The sequence below is a fragment of the Lissotriton helveticus genome, chromosome 1_1 (assembly GCF_964261635.1).
Source record: "Lissotriton helveticus chromosome 1_1, aLisHel1.1, whole genome shotgun sequence".
Taxonomy (NCBI): domain Eukaryota; kingdom Metazoa; phylum Chordata; class Amphibia; order Caudata; family Salamandridae; genus Lissotriton; species Lissotriton helveticus.
Window position 1 is genome coordinate 1,911,292,199 of NC_136057.1, and position 12,014 is coordinate 1,911,304,212.

Consider the following 12,014-nt stretch of genomic DNA (forward strand, 5'->3'; position numbering starts at 1 on the left):
GTGCAAAAAGGGAAAACAGTGGCGATAATGAGCAAAAGAATAACAATACATTATGCACTTCAATTAGCTCCATTAAACAGCTTCACCAAGCCTTCATCATATTCAATTAGCAAATCAACTTTGCCTGATCTCTTCTTAGATGGAAGGCATGCAAGTGCATTAAGGTGCCTTCCTTTTCACATAGTTAACCCCATGGGCATACCTCAGACCCCAAAGAGACAATTAAGGAACATGGCAGTTAACCTTTTATGCATATCTATCCTGCATGTAAGTAGTAACTGCAGCCACACAGTCAGCCTTTTGTCATCTGGGCCCCCCAACCCAAAGGTTCACACTGGTAATCTTAGTAGCTATGTTCAGGCTGAATTTGAGATATAAGTAACTATGCAGGGTTCTCTGCCAAAACTCTGAACAAAAAGCAGCAGGCCTAAAACTAGGCTACCCACCTCATTATTTTTGTAACATCTTAGGACATCACACAGGCCATAGAAACAATAATGTGGCTGCTAACCAAACGCCTGCTTCAAGAGCGTGAGCCTGACCCCACCAAGCTTTCTATGGCTAGGTAATCTGTGAGCCTACTGGACCAATCCAGCTCTAACAGCAGATCAAATGAGAAACATCGGTCTCCTAAAATTGTCCGGCTGTCAGAAGTAGAATCACTGGTGGGTAGATCCTAGCACTTTCAGCATCTCTCTGAAACTTTCATCTTAACTTCAAACTGGACTCGCTGATGTTCAGAATAATGTGGTTGACTTATTAGTGGCGCTCCATGCATCAACCATGGACATCAGAACTTAATTGCTTTTTCAGAGCACCTCTAACTACCCTTTCTCTTTCACCTCCTCATTTGGTTTTCTTGACCTACTTAGAATTATGTATTAGCCAAATAATGAATATGCTACTTACCAGTATGCATCTGTTCTTGGCATGTAGGGCTGCTAACATTCCTATCTGTAGCATAGATCGCCGCCTAGTGTTGGGTCCAGATGATTGCACATTGTTGTCCTGGAAGAGTCTTCGAAGTATCACGAGATAGGTGGCTCCTCCCCTGGACTACAGTGCGCATGGGCATCGACTCCATCCCCAGACTGTTTTTAGCCATTGTGGCAAAGATGGAGTTTAACAGTGAAAATGATGGCCATGCTAGAGATTAAACGCAAGAAAAGTCTGCAGCCGCTACGGGCGCCGGGGAGGAGGGCGGGCGATATGAATGTTAGCAGCCCTACATGCCAAGAACAGATGCATACTGGTAAGTAGCATATTCAGTTTGAGGCATGTGGGCTGCTAAATTCATATCTGTAGCATAGAATACATAGCAGTCCCTCCATTAACGGCGGCCGCCCGTGCCAGCTGCAAAAGTCTGAAAAAGTGTTTTAAGAACAGCCTGTCCTACAGTTGCCTGCTGTTTGGAATGCACATCTACACAGTAATGTTTGGTAAACGTATGTGGTGTAGACCATGTGGCTGCCCTACAAATGTCTTCCAAAGGAATGTTACCTAGGAATGTCATGGAGGCCCCCAACTTGGGTGTGGAGTGTGCCTTGGGGGGGACCGTTAAAGTGCGCTTAGCCTTCTGATAGCAAATCTGAATACACTTAACGATCCACCTGGCTATTCCTGCTTTGGAAATGGGGTTGCCTTTATGCTGGGCTGCGAAGGCAACAAAGAGTTGCTGTGTCTTTCTAAAAGGTTGTGTTCTGTCAATGTAGTACATAAGCGCTCTTTTGACATCAAGCGTATGGAGCATCCTTTCTGCTACCGTTTCTGGGTTGGGAAAGAATGCGGGCAGTTCGATGGTTTGATTGACATGAAACTGCGACACCACCTTAGGGAGAAATTTGGGGTTAGTGCGCAGCACCACCCTGTTTGAATGAATTTGTATAAATGGCTCTTGAATGGTGAGCGCCTGTAGCTCACTAACACGTCTTAGAGACGGTATGGCAATGAGAAAAGCCACTTTGCATGTGAGGAACTGAAGCTCACATGAATGCAGAGGTTCAAATGGGGGACCCATCAATCTGGTGAGCACCACATTGAGGTTCCACACAGGAGCTGGCGGGGTCCTGGGAGGGATGACCCGCTTCAGCCCTTCCAGGAATGCTTTAATGGCAGGCACCCTGAAGACAGAGAGATGCTGCCTGTTTTGGAGATAAGCCGCTATGGCGGATAAGTGTATCCGAATGGAAGCGTATGCTAGATTGCATTTGTAAAGATGCAACAGATAGCAGATATTAGGAATGGATGCATCGAGCGGGTTGATAGCGTGCTCGGTACAGTAGATGATAAACCGCTTACATTTTGCTGCATAGCAAGCTCTGGTAGTGGGCTTCCTTGCCTCCCGGATGATGTCCATGCATTCAGGGGGCAAATCAAGGTAGCCAAACTCTAAGACCTCAGGAGCCGGATCGCCAGATTGAGCTGCTGTGTATCCGGGTGCTGAATGTCGCCACGGTTCTGCGTTAAGAGCCGGGGTGTGAGGTGCAGTCTTTGATGCGGTACCACGGAGAGTTCGAGGAACGTGGTGTACCACGGTTGTCGCGCCCACGTTGGAGCAACTAGGATGAGCGTCAGCGAGTGTTGCTTTAGCTTTCTTGCCACCAGCGGAATGAGAGGCGCTGGGGGAAAAGCGTATGCAAATCTGCCTGACCAGTTCATCCATATCGCATTGCTCTGCGATAGTGGGTGAGGGAACCTGGCGGCAAAGCTTTGGCATTTTGCGTTTTCCTCCGTGGCAAACAGGTCTATCTCTGGATGACCCCACTGCTGGAAGTACGGACGGAGTACTGATGGATGTAACTCCCACTCGTGCATCTGGTGGCTGTACCTGCTGAGCAGATCCGCCATCTGATTGTCTGTGCCCGGGAGGTGTTCCGCCATGAGGAAGATGTTCCTCTGAATGGCCCACTTCCACATGCTCTGAGCCAGATGAGACAACTGTGGAGAGTGCGTACCTCCCTGCTTTTGAATGTAGTACATGGCTGTCATGTTGTCCGTCCGGATCAACACTACTTTGTTGCACAGATGTACTTTGAAGGACTTGAGAGCCATGAAGATTGCCATCAGCTCCAAGTAGTTGATGTGCATCTTCCTTTGTTGCGTTGTCCATAGTCCCTGCACCGTGTAGTGGAGCACATGAGCGCCCCATCCCTGGAGAGATGCGTCCGTTATTAGTGTAATCTGTGGCACAGGCTCCTGGAACGGTCGGCCCTTGCAAAGGTTGTGTGGATTCCACCAATGCAGAGAGCTGTATGCCCGACCCGTCACCAACACTAGGTCGTTTAACTGTCCTTGAGCCTGAGTAAATGTAAATGTAAATGTAGTATACTTGTAAAGCGCACAGCTGCCCCAGCAACGGGGCGTCCCGGCGCTGTATAACTCTGGGGAACCCGTCCTGGCTTTCCCTGTGGGATGGTCCCTTGCTGGGAGTCCCCAAGGTGGAGCCAGGCATCCCCGGAATTGGTGGGGCCGTTGTGGAGATTAGGCAAGCTAATGCCCAGAGTTGCCGAGTGGAACCCCTGATTAGAGTAAGCACCGAAGCGAGAATTATCAAGTCCGCTGACCAAGGTCCACGACCCTGCCGCGTCGGGAATTGAACCCTGGTCCCAGGCTGACTTCTGCTCTCAGGCCTGCCGCCTCTAACCAGTGAGCCACACTAGTCCACTGATGCGCTAAGCATTCTTGGAGCGGACGCATATGGAGCCTCGCGTGCGGGACTATGAAGATGCAGGAGGCCATCATGCCTATCAACTGCATGAACACTCTCGCTGGGAATGAGTGTTGTGGTCTGAACTTTTGGATCAGCGCCTGGATGTTGTCGATCCTCGCTGGGTTTGGCTGAGCTGTGGCAGCCAGAGTATTGATCGTCGCGCCCAAATACTGCTGCACATGGGCCGGCTGAAGGTGTGACTTCGGGTAGTTCAGTGTAAATCCTAGACTGTGAAGGAGGTGAATGGTGTGGGACATATCTGCGGCGCACTGCTGGGCTGACTTTGCCTGAACGAGCCAGTCGTCCAGATAAGGGTAGACATATATACCCTGTCTCCAGAGGTGTGCCGCCACTGTCGCCAGACATTTTGTGAACACTCTGGGAGCAGTGGTCACTCCGAAGGGGAGTACCTTGAACTGGTAATGCCTGTTTTGGATGGTGAACCTGAGGTACTTTCTGTGGGATGGGTGGAGTGGTATGTGAAAGTAAGCATCCTTGAGGTACAAGGTTGCGAGGAAGTCTCCCTGTTGTAACAAGGGAAGAACCTGCTGCAGTGTCAACATGTGGAAGTGTTCTGAAAGAATGTACTGGTTTAAGGGGCGTAGGTCTAGAATCGGTCTGAGTGAGCCGTCCTTTTTTGGGATTAAGAAGTACAGGGAATAAACCCCTGTGCCTTCTTCCTCCACTGGCACGAGCTCTATTGCGCCTTTTTGCAGCATCACCAGAACCTCCTGCTGCAATAAGTGCAAGTGCTCTGCTGACATAGGACGGTGTTTTGGGGGCATGGGTGGTGGGGTGGATGTCAGTTCTAAACAATAGCCGAACTGGATAAGTTTCCTGACCCACCTGTCTGTGGTGATGGACTTCCAGACGGGCAGGAACTGTTGGAGTCTCCCCCCCGACAGGTGTTGGATGGTCGGGGGCAGTGACAGGGAGTCACTGTTTGTTGGCGGCAGAGGAACGGGAACTGTTGTTGCCTCTGCCTCTACCCTTGGCACTGTTTCCTCTGTATCCACCTCTGCCCTGCTTGCTGTAGGAGGATTGCGCACCACTTTTAATGAATGGCGTCTGCTGCGACATGTGCCCTCTTGTTAACACCTCGATTGCCTGAGCGACGAAAAGTGTTCCCTCTAAATTGTTGTGACTGGAGAGCTCCCATGGACTTGGCAGTCTCGGTATCTTTTTTGATCTTCTCCAGGGTGGTGTCCACCTCTGGGCCAAACAACCTGTCTGGATTAACGGGCTGGTTGAGGATAGTAGTTTGTATCTCTGGCTTGTATCCCGAGATGCGGAGCCATGCCTGACGCCTCAACATCACACTAGTGTTGATCGCTCTCGCTGCTGTGTCCGCAACATCTAGCGCACACTTTATAGCAGCGTTGGAGATGAGCTTCCCCTCCTGGATAAGCATTTCAGCTCCCTCTTTAAACTGGTCTGGGAGGTGTTGTAACAGCTGCTCTAGGGTGTCATAGTGTGCCCTATCGTATCTGGCCAACAAGAGCTTGCGTGTTTGAGATGCGCCATATGTTGGCCGCCTGAGCTGCTACCCTCTTCCCAGATGCCTCCAGCACTTTTGACTCTGTCTGGGGGAGGAGCTTCACCCGTGGTTTGGGAGTTTGCCCTCTTGCGGGCATTAGAGACCACCAAAGAGTCCAAAGGCAACTGGCCCCTTATGTAGGTCGGGTCGCCAGGTGCCGGTCTGTATTTCTTCTCAATGCGTGGGTTTACAACCCGAGATCTTGTGGGTTCCTTGAAAATGTCTGCCGCATGCTTAAGGACCCCTTTCAACATTGGGAGAGTTTTGACAGTTTTTTCAGCAGTAGAGAAAGTGTCAAAAAGGAAGTCCACCTCCACGGGGTCAGCATGCATTTCCACTTTATGGTTTGTAGCTGCCCTTTCAATTAAGGCATTAAATGCCGCAGAGTCCTCAGTGGGAGACGGCTTCACGTTATAAACCTGAGGATCCTGGCCCGTCTGCTGGTCCCCTTGATCACCAGTGTCCATCCATGAGTCCTGTTGCTCATCAGGCTCTGTATGAGCAGGAAAATTGTACTCCTCATCTTGCTCCCCTCCATCCCCATCAGAGTATGTGGGTGAAGGTGCTGCACTCCTCCTATGCTGAGGAAGAATCTGCTCCACCAGAACTGGTGTTTCTGCTGCAGGCTTCTTACGTTTCAGAGGAATGGTAAACGACTGCAAAGGTTGTGAAGTAATCTTCCTCTTGTATAGCGTGAGTTTCCCGGTGTCTGCATCGATGAAATGCTCAGACCGTTCTTCAACCAAAGGGTGTCGATGACCCACAGTCCCAGCCGGGTGAGTTGACGTCGACACAGTGTCCTTGGGCACCGACCGCGGTGCAAAGGCCTTCGGCGCCACCTTAGGCGGCAACGTGTAGAGGAGCGGTGCCGATGTGGTCTTCGGTGTGTCTGCCGGCTTCGGTATGGAAGGAGTCTTCGGTTCCGATGCCAAAGCCTTGTCCTTAAGGCGCTTGAGGGAGTCCACGACCTGCTTCGTAAAGGAAGCGGACGGCTTCGTCGATCTGACCGATGTCCTTGGTCCGCCCCCAGGGGAAGACCCGAGCGTGGATGACTTGTGCTTGTCTGTTCGAGGCGCAGGAGCACCCTTGACCGGTGCGCTTCGATCACTGTCCACGGCCGCAGACGTCGACGGCTTCGGATCGACGGGTTTCCCTTTAGGAGGAACGACCCCAGACCTTGGCTCCGCGCCCTTCACTGACTTCGCGTCAACGGGCCCCTTGGTCTTCGGTGCGACAGACTGTCCCGATGTAGGCTCGACAGCCTTCTTGGACGTCGGCTTGTCTACCTTGGTTGACACCGGCTCGACGGGCTTCTTCGAGCTTGGCCCCTTGACCACCTTCGGCACCCTTGCCTGGTCGACAGCTTGCATCGGTTTGGAGGCCCCCGAAGACGACGGCGTCTGTACCGGAGCAGACGTCTTCGGTTTCGATGGCGTGTCGGCCATCTTGGTTTTCATCGATTCCGAGGGTTTCAGTTTCGGTTTCGATTTTAGTAATGACGGCTCCGCGGAGGTGTCCGTAGTCGGGCCGGAAGGCGGGGCCATGGATCGAGGTGTAAGGTCTTGGGTAAGGCCGCGTGGCGATCCCGTGACCTGAGCCTTTGTAAGAGTACGAACGGGGCATAGCTCATCCTCCGAGCTATCTTCCATGGCTCCATATGCTTCGTCGTCCCCTACCTTCTCGACGAGTTCCTTAATGTCTTGACTGTGGATGTCCGCTCCGTCGTCGGACTCTACCTCCACCGGGGTAGGGGAAATCTGCAGGTGACGCACTTGCTCGTCTGCCGCGGGGTCGCCAAAGATGTCCACCGGTGCCGGAGCCGATCGCTGGGCCTCAAGGCGCGCCACGCGCCGAAGCTTGATCGTCTTCTTCGAATGAAATCTTGAACAGGCCATACAGTTGGCCTCGTCGTGGTCCGGCGACAGGCACTTGTTGCACACAGGATGGACGTCAATGTGTGGGTACTTGGATCCACACACGGGACATTTCTTGAATGGACTCTGTTCCATGCCGTCGAAGTCTTGCTGCGTCGACTAGGCCCCGATCACCGAAGAGTCACACGACCCCCCAGATATCCGACTCCACGAGCTGGAAGATAGATGGGACCGAACGCGAACAATACCGACGGTGCAAAGAAGGCCTTTTGGCCTTGAAAAAATTCTATCACGATTCCGAACAGGAGACGTCGAAATCACATCCGAACCCAATGGCGGAAAAAAACAATCTGGGGATGGAGTCGATGCCCATGCGCACTGTAGTCCAGGGGAGGAGCCACCTATCTCGTGATACTTCGAAGACTCTTCCAGGACAACAATGTGCAATCATCCGGACCCAACACTAGGCGGCGATCTATGCTACAGATATGAATTTAGCAGCCCACATGCCTCGAACATATGAAAACAAATGTTCCGACTACTATTGAAGCATGTGATTTTGGGAGTGAAGGTATCAGGTGATGCAACATATCATGCACAGTAAAAAAAACGATATCTATTCATACAGACTATGCACAGGCACACCCTGCCGTCGACTTTACATATTGTAGACAAAGATTGCATGAAAAATGCCCAAGTGTAATACACTACCTAAATTTGCCTTATGTCTCACCCATCTTACTAATTTATGCCAACTGTCAACAAGTAGGATTGTGAGTTAATCAAGCCAAAGCTAAGAGATGAAAGGAACTTCTAAACAGGAATATCTACGAGACAACACAAAGCAATTGAGTGCCCCCGTACTCCAAACACAGGTGGTTACTAGAAAAATAAAATTAGACTAGTAGCAACAATAGTGTGTTATGATGGTTAGAGCTACCTGTTCTAAAAGCATATATGCTGGGAAAACGGGATAGGGGACCAGAGTTCGCATAAAAGCATGTCGAAGTTTTTACTGCCCTAGCTTTTTTATGGGTTTGCAAGCAGCACTAAAAAGCAACTGGGGATATTAAGCATCTAAGAAGATTCACAGTGACATCTCTGCAACAAATAACAGACTGAATGGCAGGGGTGCTTTGTTGTATCCAAATAAAATATTTGAAGTTGCCCCGCAGTCCCATAGGTTTCAAACAAGAAAGCAATATTAAACAATAATCTGATAGCACTACAATATTAAATGTCGAGTTTCCACCCTTTTCTTCTATGCTTTGTCTGGATAAGAACAAGGATAGCAAAAACAGAGGAGACAGTACTGAAAGGCCAATCTGCGAGAAAGACACTTTAAAATCATTCACTGTAATGCTGAAACAAACAAATGTTCAAATTGCACTGTACATGACAATTCATCATTGCAAAAGTAACATAATGGCGTTCAATATCTCCAATGGGAAAGAAAGATTATTCTTAAGTCTTTTTCTAGATCCTAATTATACCAAATAGCTTTCACAGCAATAACCTTAAACCTTCTCTCTTCTGTCAATACCTAAAAAGAGAAGGTCAATTTACCTGTAAGGCACAACAAAAATAACTATCATGAGTGCTGGCTCAGAATTCAAAGATATGGCACTGTCATTGCCAGTGTTTACGAGAATCCAAAAAATAAGGTCCAGATGACCGACTAAAAGCAATAGTCTGGCTCACAAACCCCAGTCAGATGCCTTCAAGAGCCAGCATGGCTGAGTATGGCCTATGCTGAAAACGAGGTCCTGATCAGAGGTTCATTTAAGGACCGACCTGTGCAGCCTGAACGTACGCTTTAGCTTTCACTGCCCTCAAGCCTAACATGAACACTTTTGACCAAATGTCCTCAAAACCTCAAGGTCTCTATAAATAATTGTCATTTTCTTTAACTTATCCTTGTGATCTGTATTTCTCACATACCTGAAATAGTGAAAAATGACTCCTTACTTTTTGTACCCCAAAGGATGTCAGTCCGTAGAACTTGACTGGAGGGAGCAGACTCCCCATTTGAGAGATTGGTAGAGGTCCAAGAGAAGCACTTCAAGGGCCTACCTGGTAACCACCATAGGACAACATTGTTACAGGTGGACTAGAGTGAGCAATGAAAAGAATGTTCTAACTGCAAACACATGTAGAGCAAGGACATCAATTGAGGATTCCTTAGAACATTTCCCTTCTACAGCAGGCCAGTCACGTAGAAGAGATTCACTCTAAAGCTTATTAAACAGGACAGTATCTACTGTTAACAATTTAACTAGGATGTTGTCTGGAAATGCAGGTTGCTTATTTGCACCACTGTTCTATACAAATTTCTAACATTGCCCCACCCTCCAGGATGAACACCAACTGACGATCCAAATAGCGGAGCCCTGGATCCAGAAAAAAATGGGAAGTAGTAAAAATGGCACAACATGAATTTCTAAAAAAAAGAAACCCAACTGATGTGAACTGCAATAAATCATCAGCCCTCAACAGTATAGAGTGGGATTCAGTTTATTTTTATTCTCATCTTTTTTTTTTTTTTTTGTTCAGTAAGACTTTATTGAAATTTTAAGAATGATGAAGCACATAAGTACATACAAAAAAGTGAAGAAGGAATTCATTAAAGTACAAAGAAGCGAAAAAGACTAATCATAAAAAATACAGTCATTAATAAATTACATCGCAAGAAAAAATTTGACATTCTAAGGAGAAAATAAGGAGGGGAATTTTATTCTCATCTTTAACCGTGACCCCACAGACTATGAGGGAATTCAGACTAGGAGTGATAACTGATGGAGAATGATTGCATTCTAACAAACAAAGAGGTAAGGTTAAAACAGAAGACTTTACAAAATAGAATGCCACATATCTCCATTGTTCAATTAGGGCATGCATGAGCCAATCCATTGTCATTCCTACGAAACAGCCTTGGACCTAATAAACTTAACTACTGCGTTTGGTCCTCGTCGCTCAATCAGTAGTTTGGAAAAAACTCCAGGCACTCGTAAAATGGTGCTGTTTTTTATGCAAATTCTGAACTCAAACATGTGGCCGCCAAACATTCACCAGAACAGATGGAGTAGTTTCTTACCTGTAACTCCAGTTCTGTAGTAGGGGTATCTCTGTTATAGTCATAATCTAGTGAATAGTCCCGCTCATGCGCGGGAACCCCGGAGCAATTAAAAATAATCTCTTAAGCGGTCTTCTTTGCAGTACTGCATGGACACTTAAGAGAATTAAAGACAAATAATACAGCCTATACATGCAAGGCTACACTGTCAAGTACTTCAACTAGAAATGCAAGGATATTCCACCAATATCACACTTAGACCTGTCTGTCAGGTTTCACCATGGAGAACACTTCCCCCTTCACCAAATCCTTGGAATGATAGAGAGGAAGGACAGGACAGACAAGCCCCCATAGGCTGCCATTATGTGGCTTAAAAAGGGATACCGTGCCTTTAAGGAAACTTTCCAGAACTCTCCTGGTATCCCAGAATGCACAGCAACTCCCTCCACTTTCAGTTCTTTTTGGAGGTGTATCAGCTAGACCTGTAGCATTCATCATTTCATCCTTTTCACCACCGGGGAGGAGGGCGGGCGCTTATGACTATAACAGAGATACCCCTACTACAGAACTGGAGTTCCAGGTAAGAAACTACTCCTTCTGTAGTAGGGGACCTCTGTGTATAGTCATAATCTAGTGAATAGAATGGCAAGCCCATCCAAAAACAACCCGGCGGTGGAGAAAAAAAAGACAACACCACTATTATGCGAACAGATTTTGCAGCGAAGCCTGTCCAACCTGAGCATCTGCTCTGGCATCAGAATCCAGACAGTAATGCTTAGCAAAGGTATGGACCGACTTCCAATTGGCAGCCTTGCAGATCTCTGCAATGGGAACATTACGAAGCAAAGCTGCTGTGGCCGCTTTGCCCCTGGTGGAATGAGCCTTAGGCTTACCCCCTATGGTCTTATTCGCTTTCTGATAAAGCTGGATACAAGACACAATCCACCTAGAGATAGATTGCTTCGAAGTAGCCAGACCAGTCCTAACCGACCCATAGTTGACAAACAATTGGTCGGACCTGCAAATGTCTTTGGTTTTATCCAGATAGAATTTCAACACCCTTCTAACATCCAGGGAATGAAGAGCCCTATCCGCTGGAGTGGAAGGATTCTGGAAAAAAGTCGGTAAAGTTATAGTCTGATTAACATGAAAATCAGAAATCACCTTGGGAAGGAACTTAGGGTGAGTACGCATAGCAACCTTAGCAGCATGAAACACAGTATAAGGTTCTTGGCAACACAATGCCTGAATCTCACTCACCCTGTGGGCCGATGTAATGGCCACGAGGAACACCGCCTTCCAGACAGGTGCTGCAGCGAAGCCTTGTGAATAGGCTCGAAAGGTTCCTTCATCAGCCTGGACAGCACCACATTCAGTTCCCATGCAGGCGAAGGAAGCCGAACAGGAGGGAACACCTTCTTCAACCCTTTCAAAAAATCCTTAATCACAGGAATCTGGAAGAAGGACGTCTGCGAAGGGCATTTTCTGTAAGCAGTCAATGCATCCAGATGAACCTTAATGGAATGGAAATTAAGGCCAGACCGAGCCAGATGCAGAAGGTATGGAAGGATGACATCCTCCTTGCAGGTTGTTGGATCATAATTCTTAGACATGCACCAGATGCAGAATCTCTTCCATTTGTAAGCATAAGAGGTCCTAGTAGACGGCCTCTTAGCCTCCTTCAATATGTCCATGCAATCCTCATGAAGATTTAAGTGGCCATATTGCACTCTCTCAGGAGCCATGCCGCCAAACTCAACGACGAGAGGTTGGGGTGCACCATCTGCCCTCCGAACTTCGTGAGAAGGTCCGGCCGACACG

The 12,014-nt window shown here is 48.2% G+C and overlaps 1 protein-coding gene across 3 annotated transcripts in view; it reads right to left on the minus strand.

Annotated features, from left to right (window-relative positions):
• SMG7 (SMG7 nonsense mediated mRNA decay factor) overlaps positions 1-12,014 on the minus strand; it is a 484,004-nt gene that overhangs the window by 110,761 nt on the left and 361,229 nt on the right. The window lies entirely within an intron of this gene.